The following is an 18,887-nucleotide window of genomic DNA, read 5'->3' as shown; positions in this document are numbered from 1 at the left end:
GAACTACCCTATGACCCAGCCATTGCACTACTGGGTGTTTACCCCAAAGATACAGACGTAGTAAAGAGAAGGGCCATATGCACCCCAATGTTCATAGCTGCATTGTCCACAATAGCCAAATCATGGAAGGAGCCGAGATGCCCTTCAACAGATGACTGGATTAAGAAGCTGTGGTCCATATATACAATGGAATATTACTCAGCTATCAGAAAGAACGAATTCTCAACATTTGCTGCAACATGGACGGCACTGGAGGAGATAATGCTAAGTGAAATAAGTCAAGCAGAGAAAGACAATTATCATATGATTTCTCTCATCTATGGAACATAAGAACTAGGATGATCGGTAGGGGAAGAAAGGGATAAAGAAAAGGGGGGTAATCAGAAGGGGGAATGAAACATGAGAGACTGTGGACTATGAGAAACAAACTGAAGACTTCAGAGGGGAGGGGGTGGGGGAATGGGATAGACTGGTGATGGGTAGTAAGGAGGGCACGCATTGCATGGTGCACTGGGTGTTATACGCAAACTAATGAGGCATCAAACTTTACATCGGAATCCGGGGATGTACTGTATGGTGATTAACATAATATAATAAAAAAATCATTAAAAATAAAAAAAATAATTTTAATGTGCCTTTGGAAAAAGCATAAATTTCACTTTTTAAGAAAAAAATTTTTTTTACGACATTGTAATTAGCTAAATCAGTATTTTTTTACCCTACTTATTAATGGAGCTGGGTAAAAATAAGTCATAGATAATTTGCTTGGCTTTTGGTTTTAAATATTTTAATGTGAATTTCTAAGAATATGCTAATATTTAGTTTCATCTCAAAGATTTAGAATGTGCTATTTTACTTTCATTATTTTGAAATAGTAGGTATATAGAAATAATAGGTATGTAATAGGAATAATAGGTACGCAGCAGTGTTTTAATACATTACATATAATATACCTGTTATATACATAAGCATACACATAAACATATATATATAGTCAACATTTTGAATACAATTCAAAATTTCTATCTCTCTTTTATATCAACTACATTTTTTCCCCAAGAATCTCTATGCCCAGTGTGGGGCTTGAACTCAAGACCTTAAGATCCAGTCGCATACTTTACCAACTGAGCCAGCCAGGCATCCCTCAACTACTACATTTTTTTATTTTAACCTTCGACCCCCTTCACCCATTTCTCTTACTTCTCACCTCTAGCAACCACCAATTTCTTTTCTGTATCTATTAGCTTGTTTTGTTGTCGTTGTTGTTGTTGTTTAAAAATTCTGTATAAGAAATCATACTGTATTTGTTATTCTTTGACTTATTTCACTTAGCATAATGACCTCAAGATCCACCTATGTTGTCTCAAATGGCAAGATTTTATTCTTTTTTATGGCTGAATAATAATATTGCATTACATAAAATATATTTCATATATTCATGATTTCTTTATCCATTAATCCATTGGTGGACACTTAGGTTGTTTCCACATCTTAGCTATTGCAAATAATGCTGCAATGAACATGGGGATCTTTCTGAGTTAGTGTTCTTGTCTTGTTTGGGTACATATGAAAGAAGTGGAATTACTGGATCATATGGAAGTTCTATTTTTAATATTTTGAAGAACATCATACTGTTTGCCAGAATAGCTGCACCAATTTACATTCCCATCATCAGTGCACAATGGTTCCCTTTTCTCCACATCCTTGCAAACTTTTGTTATTTCTTGTATTTTTTATAATAGCCATTCTAACAGGTGTGAAATGATGTCTCATTGTGGTTTTGATTTGCATCTCCTATGATTAATGACATTAAGTACCTTTTTAAGCATGTCCTTTTGGAAAAATGTTTAATCAGATCTATTTTTTATAATTTTTTTTTAAGATCTTATTTTTTTATTTGAGAGAGAGAGTGGAGGGGGACAGAGAGAGAGGGACAGAATCTCAAGCAGACCCTCACTGAGCAGGTCTGATGTGGGGCTCGATACCAGGAACCCAAGATCATGACCTGGGCCCAAATCAAGAGTTGTACATTTAACCAACTGAGCCACTCAGGTGCCCCATTCTGCCTATTTTTAAACTGGATTGTTTGCTTGTTTGCTATTTTATGAGCTCTTTATATATTTTGGATATTAGGTCTTATCAGCTACTTAATTTGCAAATATTTTCTCTCATTCAGTAGGTTGACTTTCCATTTTGTTGATGGTTCCCTATGTTTGGAGAAAATTTTAGTATGATGTAGTCCCACTTACTTACTTTTGCTTTTGTTGCTTTGCTTTTGGTATCATATTCAAAAAAATATTGCCAAAGGGCACCTGGGTGGCTGAGTTGGTTAAGCCTCCGCCTTCAGGTCAGGTCATGATTCTAGGGTCCTGGGATTGAGCCCTGCATTGGGCTCCCTGCTCAGTGGGGAGACTGCTTCTCCCTCTCCCTCAGCCCTTTGCCCCCTACTTTCTCGATCTCTCTCTCAAATAAATAAAATCTTTTTAAAAATTATAAAAAATAGGCAGAAGATCTGAATATCCTCTCCCTCCCCTCCCCTCTCTTCCTCTGCCCCTCCCCCCATCTCAAGCTCTTTCAGGAGCACCCTCTCTCAAATAAATAAGTAAAATCTTTAAAAAAATATATATTGCCAAGATCTATGTCAGGGGGCTTACTGCCTATGTTTTTCTCTATGAGTTTTATGGTTTCAAGTCTTATGTTCAGGTCTTTAATCCATTTTGAGTTAATTTTTGTGTATGGTATAAAATAGTGGTAGAGTTTCATTCTTTCCCATGTGGCTGTCAAGTTTTCCCAACACCATTTATTGAAGAAACTATCCTTTGCTCATTATGTATTCTTGACTCTTTTGGTGGTTTTTTTTTTTTTTTTAAGATTTTATTTATTTATTTGAGAGGGAGGGAGAGAGAGAGAGATTGAGAGATCACAAGCAGGGTCAGGGGCAGAGGAAGAAGCAGACTCCCCACTGAGCAGGGAGCCCGATTTGGGGCATTTGGGGCTCCATTCCAGGATGCTGGGATCACAACCTGAACCAAAAGCAGACGCCCAACCACTGAGCCACCCAGGCGTCCCTTGACTTCTTTGTTGTAAATTGACTGGCTATATATGATTGGGTTTATTCCTGGCCTCTCTGTTCTGTTCCATTGATCTCTGTGTCTGTTTTTATACAAATACCATACTATTTTAAATGTAATATAGTAAATGTTTTATAGTTTAAAATCAGGGTGGGGGCGCCTGGGTGGCACAGCGGTTAAGTGTTTGCCTTCGGCTCAGGGCGTGATCCCGGCCTTATGGGATCGAGCCCCACGTCAGGCTCCTCTGCTGTGAGCCTGCTTCTTCCTCCCACTCCCCATGCTTGTGTTCCCTCTCTCGCTGGCTGTCTCTATCTCTGTCAAATAAATAAATAAAATCTTTAAAAAAAAAAATAATAAATAAAAAAAATAAAATCAGGGTGCATACTTCCAGCTTTGTTCTTCTTCCTCAAGATTGCTTTGGCTATTTGGGTTTTTTTGTGGTTCCATACAAATTTTAGGATTATTTGTTCTATTTCTTTGAGATATGCCATTGAAATTTTGATTGGGATTGCACCGAAACCATGGATTGCTTTGGGTAGTAAGAACATTTTAATAATATTGATTCTTCCAATCCATAAGTACAGAATATCTTTCCATTTGTGTCCTCTTCGATTTCTTTCATTAATGTCTTGTAGTTTTCAATATACAGATCTTTCACCTCCTTGGTTAAATTTATTGTAGGTATTTTGTTCTTTTTGATGAAATTGTAAATGAGATTCTTTTATTTCTCTGATAGTTTGTTATTAGTGTTGAGAACAGATTTTTGTGTATTGATTTTGTATTCTACAACTTTATTGAATTCATTTATTAGTTCTCACGGTTTTTTTGGTGAATCTTTGGCAGGATTTTAAACTAAAATACTTACTTTGCTTTTTGGCCTATGTCTATACTTTGTGTGACCTGCTATTTCTAGAAAAACCACCAGTTTTGATTCACTCTTTTTCCAACAATACTTCACAAAATCAGACTATGAACCAGACTATGAACAAATGCTTGATTACAATTTGATTCAGCAAAAAAATGCTCACATCACTGTCAAAGAAGTGTAGCTCAAACATGGATGTTGGTTGATATTTTCACTTAAGTTAACCAGTAACGTGAAAGTAAAATAGCAAAGAGGTATGTTGGAACTTCACTCATTTATCAATGACATTAGTAATTTCTTTGCTGAATTGGATAACAATTTTTGAATACTGAAAGAATACTTTCTCAATTTTTTGTGCTGTTCACAATGTCAAGACCAGGAACGTGATACACTGTTAAGTTTAACTCTGCATTATCAACATTTTCTCTACCAGCCTACTGACTGTTTTGTAAATAAAGCTTTACTGGAACATGGCCACACCCAATTTTAATGTAAGAGCTGAGTAGTTGTGACAAAGACCATACGTACTAGAAAGCCTAAAATATTTACTATTAGTTTACAAAAGAAGTTGGAGATACTGGAAAATCAACAAAACAATAAACCAAACCCTTATTTGTAGCATTTGCCAACTTCCACAGTGGCCTGGAAAATCAACAAAACAATAAACCAAACCCTTATTTGTAGCATTTGCCAACTTCCACAGTGTAAATATTCCTATTGCAGCCAATTTCAAACTACAAATATGATTTCTCTGACCAGAGTTGGGAAGAGATGCATATATTTCCATCATACAGATAAAATACACAACCTCAGGGGCAGAGTTCTTAGTTAAACTAAATTTTAAAAAAGTGATGAGTTTGGAGTATTCATTATCTGGTTTTAACATATTTAATTATAAATTTATACAATTTTGATTTTTACAGTTGTTATGTTTAACAACTGGCTCATAAAATTCCCCAAACTTAGCAATCAGCCTTGCAAACTGGTAAAAGTCAGCTGTAAGGTACTACTAGCTCTATTTTCAAAAGGACACTAAGGGAGAATTTTGGAGTAATTTGCCTAAGTTGGTAAGTGGCTGTGTCAAGATTCAACGTAGGTCTAAAACTTGGACCCAGGTTAGGCTTCTTAGCCTTCTTGGTGAAGAATAAGAGCTCTTATTGGCTTGATTTTTTACAAATTGAGTGTGTGTTCGTGACATCTATTGAGGGAACTAAGCCTGCAAGGGAATGCATTTTCTGGAGTACCATCCCATATTGATACTTTTACAATCCCACGCTTCCGGCCAGTTTTGCTAGTTTTGATGCTTGGTACCTATTCAGAAATCACTCTAGGCTGGTATTTGAAGGAAGAAGGGAACAGACAGACTGGTCTATCCATCTGCTGTTGGAAATTTCTCTTATTAAATATTTTCCTTAATTGCTTCAGGAAGTGTAAGTATAGGCATTTAGTACCACAAGCCCCCTGGAGTACTTACCAAGCTACATGAACTCCAAAAACCTTCAGAAAACTTGTGATCTGAAACCTTACTACATTTGCGGTGCAGGAAAAGGAAGGACACTATCAGAGGGTACTCATGCTGCCTCACGGAACTGGGGCAAGAATTTGGGGACAGGACGGCCAACTGGTAGGCCTCTTGACGTACTCAATCTTTCACACAGCTCCAATTCTAAGTGTAGGAATAATAACGGTTAGAGCTGTTGGAGAACTAGATCTGCCCTGTCCATCCACTTCACTTTTACAAACACAGCCCTAGTGAGGTGAAGCGACCTGATGAACGTCAAGCGGTACAGACAGGATTCATTTGTAGCTCTTTCCACTACACCACACAGCCTCCTCTAAAACACCCTCTCTGCACAAAACTTACCCCGAAAGCACCAGGAACCTGGTTGGGGACTGACCTACAGTTGAACCTAGGTCAAACCGCCCAGTCGCTCCTGAGTCAAACTGCGGAAACTCTGGGTCAGAGTTAAGGCCAAAGTAGAGAAGCACGAAGCTCAAGGTTTCATTAAAGGACGTGGCTCCCTCACAGACAAGCGCTCAGCATTAGAAGCAACCCCTTGGAAAAGCGGCCACGCCTCTCACGACGCCAAACGCTGCGCGCGGCGGAGCAACCCGAGCAGCCGAGAACGCAGGGCACGCAGCCGGCGGCGCGCACGCCAGCCCAGAGGCCGCACGGGAGGCCGGCGGGCGTGCGCGCCCCCGCAGCGGGAGGCGGGGTGGGGCGGGGCGGGGCTCTGAGCCGGACCGGGGCGGGGCCGCAGGAGCTGTAGGTGTTGCAGCTGGGTCGCGACAGGTGCGCGAGGCAGAGCGCCTGGGACCCGTGGCAGGGCTGGTTGCCGCACGGAGGAAAGACCGATTTTAGCCAGGTAAGCGCCTTCTCTCTCCATATCCTCCACAGCCGGAGAGTGCGCGAGACCCCGGCTTCCCTCCACAGTTTCTTTCTCCAGCGACTTCTGGGACAGGGGGAGCACAGGGAGCGTGAACCCCTCCCCCGCGCGCGAGAGAGTAGAGGAACCGCTGATCCTCTGCTCTTTCCTCACTTCTGGGTACAGCGCTGGGCTTGGGAGTAATTATGTAGGGCCGAACCTTTGCTGCCTGAGGGCGGGAGCTGATAGGACCACCTCTTCCATCGGAAACACTACTTTCTAACTATATACCTTTTTGGTGTGGTGGAGGAAGGCGGCAGTTCATAAAAATTCAAAATAGTCTCCTAGGGAAATATTCTGATATTCACCTGCTCTTTTCCCATCTTCATTTAAAGCCATTGCCTCCCTTTTCGATTTTTCCCACCTTCCATTCTGCCAACTGAACTCTAAGACACTTACAGCCCTTTGAGGCAGTCCTTGCAGCTGGGTGTGTCATCCTCGAATCGCTATCGTGTATGTATCACTGGCACCTGTCACCAGCATACGTAGGTGTTAGGATAAGGTAACTGTACACCCGTGCTACACCTACTAAGCTTGAAGTTTGTAGGTGCTAGGAGCCAACCACCTGGTGTCCTTCCTTGCCTCCTTACTGGTGCTTGCAACAACGAGTTTAGCTGATCCTGGTAAGAGATATTTGAACTACTATTGTCTTTCACCTAATTACAGCTTTCAAAAGTCTGCCTAATCCAGATGGTTCTACTGACTTGGCTTGTCCAGTTAGTCCAAGGTATTTAGGGAGTTATCAGCCTTAAGACAATACCCCTTTAGGGGAGAAGTCATTTGCCTTAAGTATTCTTTCTTTTGCTGTTGATTAAAGTGGTTAAACAGAATACTTCTTATCCGCATGGTTACTAATACTATTCACAAATGATAAATATTTTAGGAACCATGAAATAACACTTTCTTCTGAGGTCTGATGTAGACACAAAAGAAGATGACCCCTCAACAAGCATTTTCTCAGTTTCTGTGGAGTTATAGCCTGGATGAAGGATGATTGTGTCTTAGGTAGACCTTCAGAAAGTTATAGAATTAGCAGGAAAGAAGGTTAAAAAAAAAAAAGTTTTGCGTGCACGTATATTTCCTTGTTTTGCATTGACGAAAGAGTACATAATATGGTATTAGGTAATTACTTTAGGAACTTATTTCATTTTCTGGACGAATCGTTTATTGAGTGCCTCTTGTTTTGTCAGTCCTATTATGGATTCAAAGTTCCGAACAGCCCGACTCTAAAAAAGCTTTTTGAAAATCAAATGGGTTAGGCAGAATCAGCAGCTACAACTCCAGGTTTGGTGAGATCAGTGCTGTACTAGACTTCAGCCCAGAGTGTTGTAGAAGCATAGAAAATAGGGTTTTAAAAAATGTCCCTCTTTGGGGTGCCAGGGTGGTTCAGCCGGTTGAGCACCCGACTTGATCTCTGCTGGGGTCTTGATCGCAGGATCAGGTTTGGGCCCCACACTGGGCTCCACACTGGGCATGGAGCCTACTAAAAAAAAGGGAGGGGAGACTTTTCTTCTACTTTTTCTTAAAAACAAACAAGAATAACAAAAACTTTGTTATTATTTTCTGAAGAATTATTTTCTTCATATATTTGTATGGCTCATATTTTTTACGGGTTTTTTTGTTTTTGTGGTTTTGTTTTTTTGTTTTTGTTTTTTTGTTTGTTTTTTTTTTTGCCAGTGGTATGGCCTTTTGAAGATGGGATAAGGACCTGTCCCTAATTTTGTGTCAGTTCGGTAAATAGTTGGTGGAGCTGTTGTTGTATTGGGCCTCAAAGTTGTTATCATGTAGTCCCTGAACTGTAGAGCTTCTGGGAATAGAATAGTGTATTGGCAACATCAGGAAAACAGTGCCATTTTGTGAAATTGCTTCATTGTGCAACTTTGTTTAACTTGGTACATTCAAGTTTTGTTCCAGATTCCAGTTTAAGGTGGGCCAACTTTCAACCTTCTAATAATTGTAAGAAGAGAAAGCTTTAGAAGTGAAAACAGTTCTTTAACAGCACATCTTGATGACAGAGGATACTTTTTCTTTCTAAGGTGACTTCAAAATGTCTCTCTTTTTTTTTTTTGAAGTGGGGACAGGATGGGTAAATGAGTGAAGAAGGAAAGGGTCAGAGTGAAGATTCTTTGCAGTTTTGATGATCCGAAGTCTGTGGTAGTCTTAAGCACTCTTCATGTAACTGCAGGTTTTTATTAATGTGTTTATTAATGTGTGCCAATGACCTAGTATGCAAAGGATAAACATGACACAGTCCCTTCTATGTGATTGTGTTTTTCATTTTTCTTATGTATTTATTTGTTTGTTTATATATAGGCTCTATGCCCAGCATGGAGCCCAGTGCTGAGCTCTAATTCACCACCCTGAGATCAAGACCTGAGCTGAGACCAAGAGTCGGACGCTCAACTGACTAAGCCACCTAGGCGCCCCTGTTTGTTTAAATGGAGATTCTGAGTTAATGAAACAGATGGTGGTTGTCTCATTTTGTAATTTGAGCCATGGTACTTGATGAACACATTTCTTTGACATTACTTACCTCTTTTCTTTCTGCTTACACCTTAGGAAAGTGGTGTCCACTGGGAATTTTTGGAAAGGCAGTCAGTATTTGCATGTATTTTGGGTATCTACAATGATTATGTTGTTTCCTTAAAATGTTTTCAAGTGCAATTTTAATGATCATTCTTCTTAGGGTTTCAAATTTGTGACTTTTCCTCTGATATTTTTCAACAATCAACTGTAATTAACTTAGGACTTCTGTACTAGAAAGGTTCATCAAAGACATATACACCCAGATACAAAAGAAGATTGAGAGTATAGGAGATCATTAAACATCTTTGCCATGAAAAGCCACCAAGCCACAAATTGGGAGAATTTGTCACTGTTTCTGTTGACAACGAAACTAGTTTTCAGGTGTTCTTAATTCCATACTCTCAGAAATAGGCGACTTTTATTTAGATTGGAATTGTACTCTTTCTGCAGGTAGGAAAATTTTTGACTTGTCAGGAATTTCCAAAGGTTACTATGGTCTTTCACTGCATGTTTTGTGATAGGAAGTTAAAGTACTTTATTTTGGATTGTGAACAGTAATCTCCAGGTGATGTTAAATTACTTACCACAGACTCTCAAGGTCGTTTAGTAACAAATGAGTGGTTGTAAATTGAGTAGTTTCTTACTTAATGATTGTGGAATTGAGATTCTATTGTAAATGGTACTCTTGGTAGGAATATACTGCTATGTTTATTGTGTGGCTGGATGCAAAGTCCTTGAGACTCAGTCAAATTATTGCGCAAATGCAGATCTCTTTTTATTAAAAGGACAAGATTTGACCCAACAAGCAATCCATTATTTAGCATGTCACATGATTTCTTTAAACTTGAAAATGTTTCTAAAGACTTCATATGTGCAGTCATGAGAAGTTAACAAGATACCATGATATATTACATTCATTTTATTTTCTTATAATTTCTTCATAATGCTACAATGAAACTAAGAACTTCCATCTTTAAGAGAAAAAGGATGCGACTTCTTATGTTTTTAAAAGAAAAATTTTGTTTTAAGTAATCTCTCCACTGAACATGGGGCTCAAACTCATGACCCTGAGATCAAGAGTCGCATGCTCTACCAACTGAGCCAGCCAGGTGCCCCCACCCTTTTAGAAAGATTTACTTTTTGTACTTCTGATGACAAGTGTGGAGCCATTTTTTCTCTAATTTATCCTATAACAGAGCTAACTTTACAATCCCTCAAACATGTTTTTTTCTTGCCATTTTTTGGTTCATTACCCATAGATTAGTAATCCTGATGTACTTGGTTTTAGATTTCCACAGTCTTTTTTTCCCAATAAACTGAAATTTAAGCAAATGACCCAGGACTTCTTTTCTCATAGTCAGTTTCACTGAATAGGTAATTTTCAGATTTGGCTTCCACCTCCAGCACTAGAGGAAACCTGTCTGCCGTTGCATTGTACCCAGTGATTTCCCTCTAATGGCCCTGTCACTGCCCTCCTCTTTACCACTTGGCAACATTTGACCAAGTGAGCAACTTTCTTGGTTCTTTCTTTTATTTGGCTTTCTTGGCGTGACTTTACTTGGTTGTCCATCTTCTAATCTAACACTTCCTCCCATGCCCCTTCACTAACTCACAGTCTTTTTGCCCCTCAAGTGTGGGTGTTTGCCATGGTCCAGCATCCTGTTCTTACACTCTCTCCCTGTGCAGTCTGATCTATTTCCATTGCTTCAACTAACATCTCCGTGTGAGTGATTGGCAGATTATTTTTTAAACTTCTTTTCATATTATATATATAATTCTTATTTAATTTTCACATTTACAAACATGCGTACCCATTTAGAAGATAAGAATTACATAGGCTTATTATGGAAAACTTGAGGAAAAATAAATTATAAAGAAGGCAAAATATTCCATAATCTGTTCCAGAGAGAACTATTTGGTATATTCTCTTTCAGTCTTTTTTTTTCTTTGATATACACACAGAGGTAATTGGGCTCATCCTATTACAGTAGATACAGTTTTGTATCTGCTTTTTCACTTAACACTGTGTCATAATTTTCCATGATATCAAAATTATTTGAAAACAATTACAATTTAACTGTGTACTTGGGTATTTCAATTGTTACATTATTAACAAGTGAAAAAATTGAGGATAAATTAATGCATAAATCTTTGTATAAATCATTCACTATTTCCTTAGGTTAGATTCCCAGAAGTTGAATTACTGGGTCATAGGGAATAAAAATTAAAAAACACTAAACCTGCTGTCAAATTGCTTTTCATAAAGATTAGACTAATTAACATTCTCACCTGCAGTGATTGTAAGTGCCCATCTGAGTGCATCGTTCTTAATACTGGATCTTATTTTTTTATCTTTATTGACTTGTTAAGCAAAAGTGATTTAATATGTACTTTATTACTAGTGAGAGCGAACATTTTTCATAGTTCATTTCCATTTCGATTTCTTCTGTGGATTGTCTTTTGGTTAATCCATTCCCATTTTTGGGTCTTAACATTTTAATTATGTTGCTTTTTGTTTGGGGTTCTTTCATTTATTTGGGCTTTGGGGAAGGGAGTACAGATTTTTATTGGGCCAAATCGAATGAGTGGAGTGATAAAGTGGAAAATGTATACAAGTTGAAATTGTGGCATTTTAAATGCCTGTTGGTGTGAGAAGCCAGAGCTTGTGATTGTTGGAGCAACACTGCCAAATGGAAACCACTTAGGTGATCTTGGGCAAGTCATTCATCCTCTCTGGGCCTTTTCTGTAAAATGGGAGGGTTGGGTTATTGATCCCAAAGTCCTTACAACCTCTGTGCTGAAAAGATGCTTTACAAACCACTGCTCTCTAGACATTGTGAAATTATTTTTTGTCCCATCCTTAACCTTTCACCCAGTTTAGATATATAGAGCCCAAGGAAAAAGACTGGAATGCAGTAAAGGCAATTTTCATAGGGGTAGCAAGGCTTCATGGAACCTAGAGGCACTTTAATGTGTTTGTGCCCTCAGAACAATGCAAGTTGCAAAGACTAGCATTTTTGAGGCACTCCCATAGATTGACACTTGGCAACCTAGTTACATAAATCATAAAAGCCCTGCTGATCTATGCCACAAAGCCCCATCATTGCTAATGGATGTAAAGCAAATCTCATTTTATGACAAGAGGTTTAAGTTGGCAAGCCAAGTTACCTAACAACTTCCACTTTTCTGTACAGAAGCTATACTTAGTGGGTTTTTCTCTTTGTCATTTGTATGAAGTCTTCATTTTGATTTTTTTTAAAGATTTTTATTTGAGAGAGAGAATGAGAGCCAGAGAGCTAGCATGAGCAGGAATGGGAGGGGCAGAAGAAGAGGGAGAAACGGACTATCACAGAGCAGGGAACCCTACGCAAGGCTTGATCGATGACTTGAGCTGAAGGCAGACACTTAACCAACTGAGCCAGCAGGTGCCCAGCTCTTCATTTTAAGACAATTCTTTGCCCTGTGGTCAAATGTTTAACTAGTTATTTGCCTTTTAATTTTGTGTGTGGTATATTATTACTTATCTATAGATCTTTTTCTTTGGGATTTCTTTTGTTGCTTTTATGTTGTGAAGCCTTTTGCCATCCGAAGCTGGGTTAAATATTCACTTCAGTTGCCTTTCTAATTTTTATGATTTTTATTTTTTATAATTAATTTTTTAATTTGTCTTGAATTTACTTAGGAGTATCAAAGCAATATGTTTAGTGCCTTTGCATAGCTTCTGAGCTCCAGATCCATATTTCCAACTACCTGGCACACCATGTAGATATTCTCTATGTACCAGGCACTTGTGTCCACCTCATTTCCCTAAGGAGAAAGCTTGAAGTTGTCTCGAATGCTTCAATCCTTCTCTTTTCTTTTTTTTTTTTAAGATTTTATTTATTTATTTAAGACAGAGGAAGAGAGAGTGTGTGCACAAGCAGGGGGGAGGAGCAGAGGGAGAGGGAGAAGCAGAACTCCCCACTGAGCAGAGAGCCTAGTGTGGGACTCGATCCCAGGACCCTGAGATCATGACCTGGGCTGAAGGCAGATGGTTAACCAACTGAGCCACCCAAGCACCCCAGTCCTTCTCTTTTCCCACATTTAATCAGTCGCCATGTTTGGTTGATTCTACCCCAACAGTGATAATGGCTCTTTGTCATTGTTCTAATTCATACCCCCCTTTTTTGCTAAAGTCCTTAGAATTGGCTTCAGTTTTTCCCTTTTAGTCCAGAGTTGTCATTAAAAAAAAAAAAAAGAACACTGGTTTTCAAAGTATGGTTCCCTTGATTACCTGTTTTAGAATCACCTGGGGTGTTGGTTAGAAAGATAGGTTTCCAGGTCTCACTAGGCTTACAAATCAATACATTTAGGGGAATGGAGCCTGGGAATCTGCAGTTTTAACAAGTACCTCAGGAGATTTATTTACACACTTAAGGGGAAACAAAGCCCAAGTAAATTAAATCTAAATTTCTCTGGATGCCATTCAAGACCCCCACTCCCACACCCTGACAGCCTATTTTTCCAGGCTTATCTCCCACATCACCACCCACCTACCTGGCATTGTAGCCACACAGTGATTCAGGTTTCCTGGACCCACCCTGTCCCTTCCTGCCTCCGTGCCTTTGCTCATGCAGTTCCCACAGCCTCAGGCTCCTCTCCCTCCTCCCACTCCTACATAAATCCTTTTCCTTAGGAGCTCAAATAAAATGCTCCTTTTAAAAAATAAAGTCTTTTCTAATTTCTTCTATTTTAATCAGTGGCTCCCTCCCCAGTCTTCACTTAGCACTTTATTTTTACTTCATTTTTTTACCTCAATACTGTCACTATTTATGATTTATTGCTTCCTTAAAAGATTATAAGTCTTCTAAGCTTGAGAACTCTGCCATTTCTTTTTATTCAGTAGCCATTATACATATAATAGGCAATTAAATATCATAAAGTATATGAAATATGTCTCTTCTTGTAAGCACTGTTACATAAAAATGTTTGGCTTTGCCTCACACTTAGAATAAAATTAAGATCTTTTACCACTGCTTAGCATTTGTCTGCCGCTCAGCTCTGTCATCATCTCATACTTTTCATTTACTCCCTAGCCATTTTATTCCTGCCTCAGGGCCTTTGCATTTGCTCTTTCTTCCATCTTGATAACTCCCACATCTCTTCACCTGGCTGGCTGCTTATGTCCTCCCCATCATTCAGGTTTCAGCTCAAATGCCATTCTCCCAAAGAGGACTTCCCCAGACCGCTATCTAAAGCATCTGCCCTTTTTCTTACCACCACTCCAGTTACTCTCTTTGTATTTCCTTCACAGCACTAATCACAGTATTTAATTGTCCTGTTTCCCCAGTAGAATGGAAGCTTCATGAGAACAGAGACCTTGTCTGTCACTTTTAACATTATGCCTTTAGCAAATAGAGCACTGCTCGACATGTGTAAGTCCTCAATAAGTATTTGTTGAATGCATGAATAAGCCTTTGAAGATAGACTTCTCATTTTAATAAGTCTTGTTTTGGTTTGCAATCCAAAGTTTTGTTGTTGTTGTTGTTGTTTAATAGACAACAGCTGAGGTAGTTCCATCAGGGTTCAAAGCACGTAGCAGCCTCTGAGGATTTCTGAAGGAAGCAGGACAAATGGAGACTGGGATCGCCAGGATTCAGTTCTATCCCAATGCAGGTTTTCCAAGGTGTTCCCAGGATCCAGGCCACTATTTTATTATCACTGTCAGCATCTATTTCCACGGTTGTTACTGCTGCCCAATATTAGTCCTTTAGCTCTCACTGCATTTTTAAAAGCAAGCAAAACTGGAATCCAACTGACTAGACAACTTATAGCAAAACTAGAATCCAAACAACTAGAAAGCAACCAAAAGTTTTCTTCTGCTTTTCTTTTCTATAAGAAAAACAAGAAAGCTACATAGGATCCTCAAGGAAAGATGAAATTATGTTCATTATACTTACTACATGCCTACTGATTTGAAAGATTTTTAGCAACAGCTTCAGACAAGGGGTTTCTTGTTAACATCTAGTTGAACCAGACAATTGAAATCATCAGTTCTAATTTCTTCCAATTTATCTTCATTGGGTAGACTTATTCTTTTTTTTTTTTTTAATATTTTACTTATTTGAGAGAGAGAGAGAACATAAGGGGGGGGGGGACAGAGAGAGAGGGAAAAGCAGACTCCCTGCTGAGCACAGAGCCTGACTCAGGGCTCAATCCCAGGACCCTGAGATCATGACCTGAGCTGAAGGCAGACACTTAACTGACTGAGCCACCCAGGCGCCCTGGGTAGACGTATTCTTTAATTCTTCTTCTTTTTTTTTTTTTTTGCTTGAAATTGGCTTGAAATTTTATTAAAAATTACAGTCGTTTTTATAGCAACTTTAGTTTTTAAAGTACTTTACTTTTATTCTTTCATTTAATCTTCACAACCATCCCAGGGCGCCTGGGAGGCTCAGTTGGTTAAGTGTCCAATTCTTGATTTCTGCTCAGGTCGTGGTCTCAGGGTGGTGAGACTGAGCCCTGCATCATAGGGCCCTGTACTGAGTGTAGAGTCTCCTTAAGATTCTCTCTCTCCCTCTCTAGAAAATAAAACAAAACAACAAAAAATTGGGAACCCTCACAACCATCCCAACCATCCCTTCTGAGTTGAAGAAACTGAGACGCAAAGAAGTTGATTGGCTTTCCCATGCCAACTAAAAGACCACTACTCAATAAATGCCTCTCAAAACCTTTTTTAAAACAGAATCATCATTTGATGTAATTTTTAGAAGGTAAACATTAAAGTGTAGTTAAAACCCTAACATTAATATGTTTGTGACTAGTCACTAAGAAATCAGCTGCATAGCATTGATTAAGGAGCAAAATTTTATCACTTCTGTGGCTCTGTGGTTTGTAAGCCTTCGTTTGACCAGCTTCAGCTATGCTTGTCCTTGATTAAAGCATTGTTCTGGGTTAGCTTCTCAGATTTGTACAGAAAGGAGCGATTAGAGAACTTGCTTAGAGAAGAGTCACTTTTCAGTAAACCCGTTTTAATTCTCCTCATGCTTGAAGGGATTGGTTAAATTGATCTGAACTGGCTTTTCAGATTGAGCGAGTCCTTGGGGAAAAAAACACATCATCTAAAATTTCAGATAAGAAGAATGGAAGCCAGGCCCTTCCTGGAAATGGCCAGGCGTGAAACTAAGAAGCCCCGTATTTGGAGAAAACTCGATTAACTATTAAGGACAAAGGACTGGTATAAGGAGGTTATATCCTTAACGGAAGCAGCCTTCTTAAAATAAGCATACATATTTCTTCTGCTTTGACATTGTGAAGAAGACTCTTTAGTTAGCGACTTTGTGTTAATTAAGCATGTAATTGACAAGACATGTGAGCATGTGGTTTGTAGACATTCAGTTATGTAGGTGGGCCTTTGCTGAGATAGGTGGCAACTGAGAACTAACATTATACGGTTTTTTATTCATATGACAGATTTTTATTGAGCGTCTGCACTGTACCAGGCACTGATATTTGATTCATCTGATGTTAAAGCATGGAAGGGTGCAAAGGTTGAAGGAGAAACAGGCTATTCAGAGTAAATCTATGCTATCTGTAATAGTCAACTATAAATTTCCACATTCTTTCCAATTAACTATGCCTTTCACTACTTTTCACTTTAAATTTGAAGTTACTGACATAATTATCTGTTTTTCTACTTACTGATGGAGATTTTCCTTACTATGTGTGAATAATACTGAAAAAAAACTCAATCCACTGGATTCTGTTTGCCTATAACAATAAGTTAATTATCAACCGGGCAAGGGAAGGAGGAAGAAGAACCAAGCAAATAAATAACAAATTAGATTTGAGAGAGAGGTAGAATCAAACTTGGCGTATATTGGGTAATATTTAATTTAAAGAAGAAAAAAAAAAGATCAGGTAGGTTCTTGGGGGTTCTTTTTGACCTAAAAATTTTAGACCAAAGTCAGTTCTTAAGGTTGCTCTTTTACCTGTCCAAATAGGATATGTGAAGGTTACCACAATTATGTGAAAAGCTAATTGAGGTTTCAAAAGTGCAAGAAGATAAGATATTCAAACTGATGAATAAAGTAATAGAAGCCATGTAGGACTTTGATAGTTATGTATATATTATTTTCTATTTAGAGTTTTCACAGAAGTATTGAGAACACCTAAAATGTGGCTCTTACACAGTGATTGAGAGATTTGAGAGAGATTTAGGACTTTTGGGTGCAGAGAAATGGTGTTCCTGGTGGTCATTGCCAGTTTCTCAGAGATAACATTAGAGATCCTCTTTTCTTATTGCTGATTTAACAAAAACAAGTTGACCCTGAAATACAGTGTACACTGGAATGGCATTTCTGGTTTATTCTCTGTACTAGACGTCATTTTATTTTCATCCCAGCCTCCTAAAAAATGAATACATTAACATTTATTTGACTTTTCTGGGCCTCAGTTTCTTCATCTGTAAAGTGGAACAATAATATTTCAAGTGTGTTACTCTGAGGATTAAGAAATTTATAGATGCAGGGGCTTCTGGGTGGCTCAGTCGTTAAGCGGCTGCCTTCAGCTCAGGGCGTGATCCCGGAGTCCTGGGATCAAGTCGCACATGGGGCTCCTCTGCTGGGAGCTTGCTTCTTCCTCTCCCACTCCCCCTGCTTGTGTTCCCTCTCTCGCTGGCTGTCTCTCTCTCTGTCAAACAAATAAATAAAATTAAAAAAAAAAAGAAATTTATAGATGCAAAACGATTAGAATAGTATCTGACACACGGTAAGTGTTCAGTAAATGTTTGCTATTTTTTTTTAAAGATTTTTTTTTTTTTAATTTGTCAGAGAGAGCGTGAGCACAAGCAGGGGGGGTGGCAGGCAGAGTGAGAAGCAGGCTCCCTGCTGAGCGAGGAGCCTGATGCAGGACTCTATCCCAGAACGCTGGGATCATGACCTGAGCCGAAGGTAGCCAGGTGTCCCAATGTTTGCTATCTTTATTACCACTACCGCCGTCACTTTATTAAGCACTTATTTTAGCACTGACCTAAAGGAACATTTTAGATAGATGAGACTAAGGCTTAGAGTAATTTTCCTAGCGTTACCCAATAAGTAAGTGGTAGACTGAAGTTGGTGAATTGAGCAGAAAGGAATCAGGGACAGAGTGGGCTTAGATATGGAACAGGCTGGGGCATTTGAACTAGTTTCAAGACACTTAGGATGAGACTGCCCAGACCACCCCCAGACACCAGGAACAGGTGTTTTGCAGTAAGTCATTGGAACATGGACATTGGCATCTGTCAGACTATCTAACTAGTTGTGTGATCTTGAGCAAATTATTTAACCTTTCTGAGCCTTAGGTTCTTTCTCTGTAAGATGAGAATGGTATCTGTTTCATGGTATCATAATGACTAAGAGAGTAAAATCAAATGGAATGAATTACCTTGCGTATGACCAGTGCCCAGTAACCGATCTCCAGGCTTATGCTAAGGTGGCCTAGATTTTTTACCTGATTCTGACACAGTCCATCTAGATGGTGTGTGGTTAGGGCCAGTGTCTGCCTCCCTGCTGAGGCCCAATAACTCTGGGATTAAACCAAATCTAAACTCACAAAGCCGTTTTTACACTGGAATCGTAGGGGAGTCTTTTAAGAAAAATTAGAAGTATTTGGACTCCACATGAGAGATTCAGATTCCAGAGGTGATCCAGATATTCAGAGGACTTTCTCCAATCCCTCCCTCACTACCCCCTCCATGCCCCCCACCCCTCTCACCCCCCGCTCCCACCCCCGTGCAACCGAGAAGCATTAGATTGGCTAGTTGAGGGTAGCAGCTGAAGCACCACCCCAGACAGTGATCTTAATGCTTGGATTGTCAGTGTCAGTCACGCTTCTCACAGGATTGTGCTCTGGTGGGCATATTAATGAGCAGTCAAGGGGAGGGTGCCCTACAGAAGGGAACTCTACAGAAACGATCTCATCTGTATAGTCAAGCAACATTTCTGTTTGGAAAGAATATTAATGAGATCTGGATAGGAA

The 18,887-nt window shown here is 39.2% G+C and overlaps 2 protein-coding genes across 3 annotated transcripts in view; one reads left to right on the top strand and one right to left on the bottom strand.

The window, feature by feature from the left end:
- Window positions 1–5,993, bottom strand: part of LARP4 (La ribonucleoprotein 4) — a 202,592-nt gene extending 196,599 nt beyond the window's left edge. Inside the window, exon 1 of the mRNA XM_034646475.1 lies at window positions 5,801–5,993. The gene's annotated coding sequence lies outside the window, so the exon portion shown is untranslated. The remainder of the gene's footprint in view (window positions 1–5,800) is intronic.
- A 178-nt stretch (window positions 5,994–6,171) lies between these two features.
- LIMA1 (LIM domain and actin binding 1) overlaps window positions 6,172–18,887 on the top strand; it is an 87,744-nt gene continuing 75,028 nt past the window's right edge. For both annotated transcript variants that reach the window (XM_002922368.4, XM_011228886.3), the window contains exon 1: window positions 6,172–6,302. The gene's annotated coding sequence lies outside the window, so the exon portion shown is untranslated. The remainder of the gene's footprint in view (window positions 6,303–18,887) is intronic.

This window comes from Ailuropoda melanoleuca, chromosome 16, assembly GCF_002007445.2.
Source record: "Ailuropoda melanoleuca isolate Jingjing chromosome 16, ASM200744v2, whole genome shotgun sequence".
NCBI classification, from domain to species: Eukaryota; Metazoa; Chordata; class Mammalia; order Carnivora; family Ursidae; genus Ailuropoda; species Ailuropoda melanoleuca.
The sequence above is the reverse complement of the archived record's forward strand: the minus strand, read 5'-3'. Positions and strand labels throughout refer to the sequence as shown.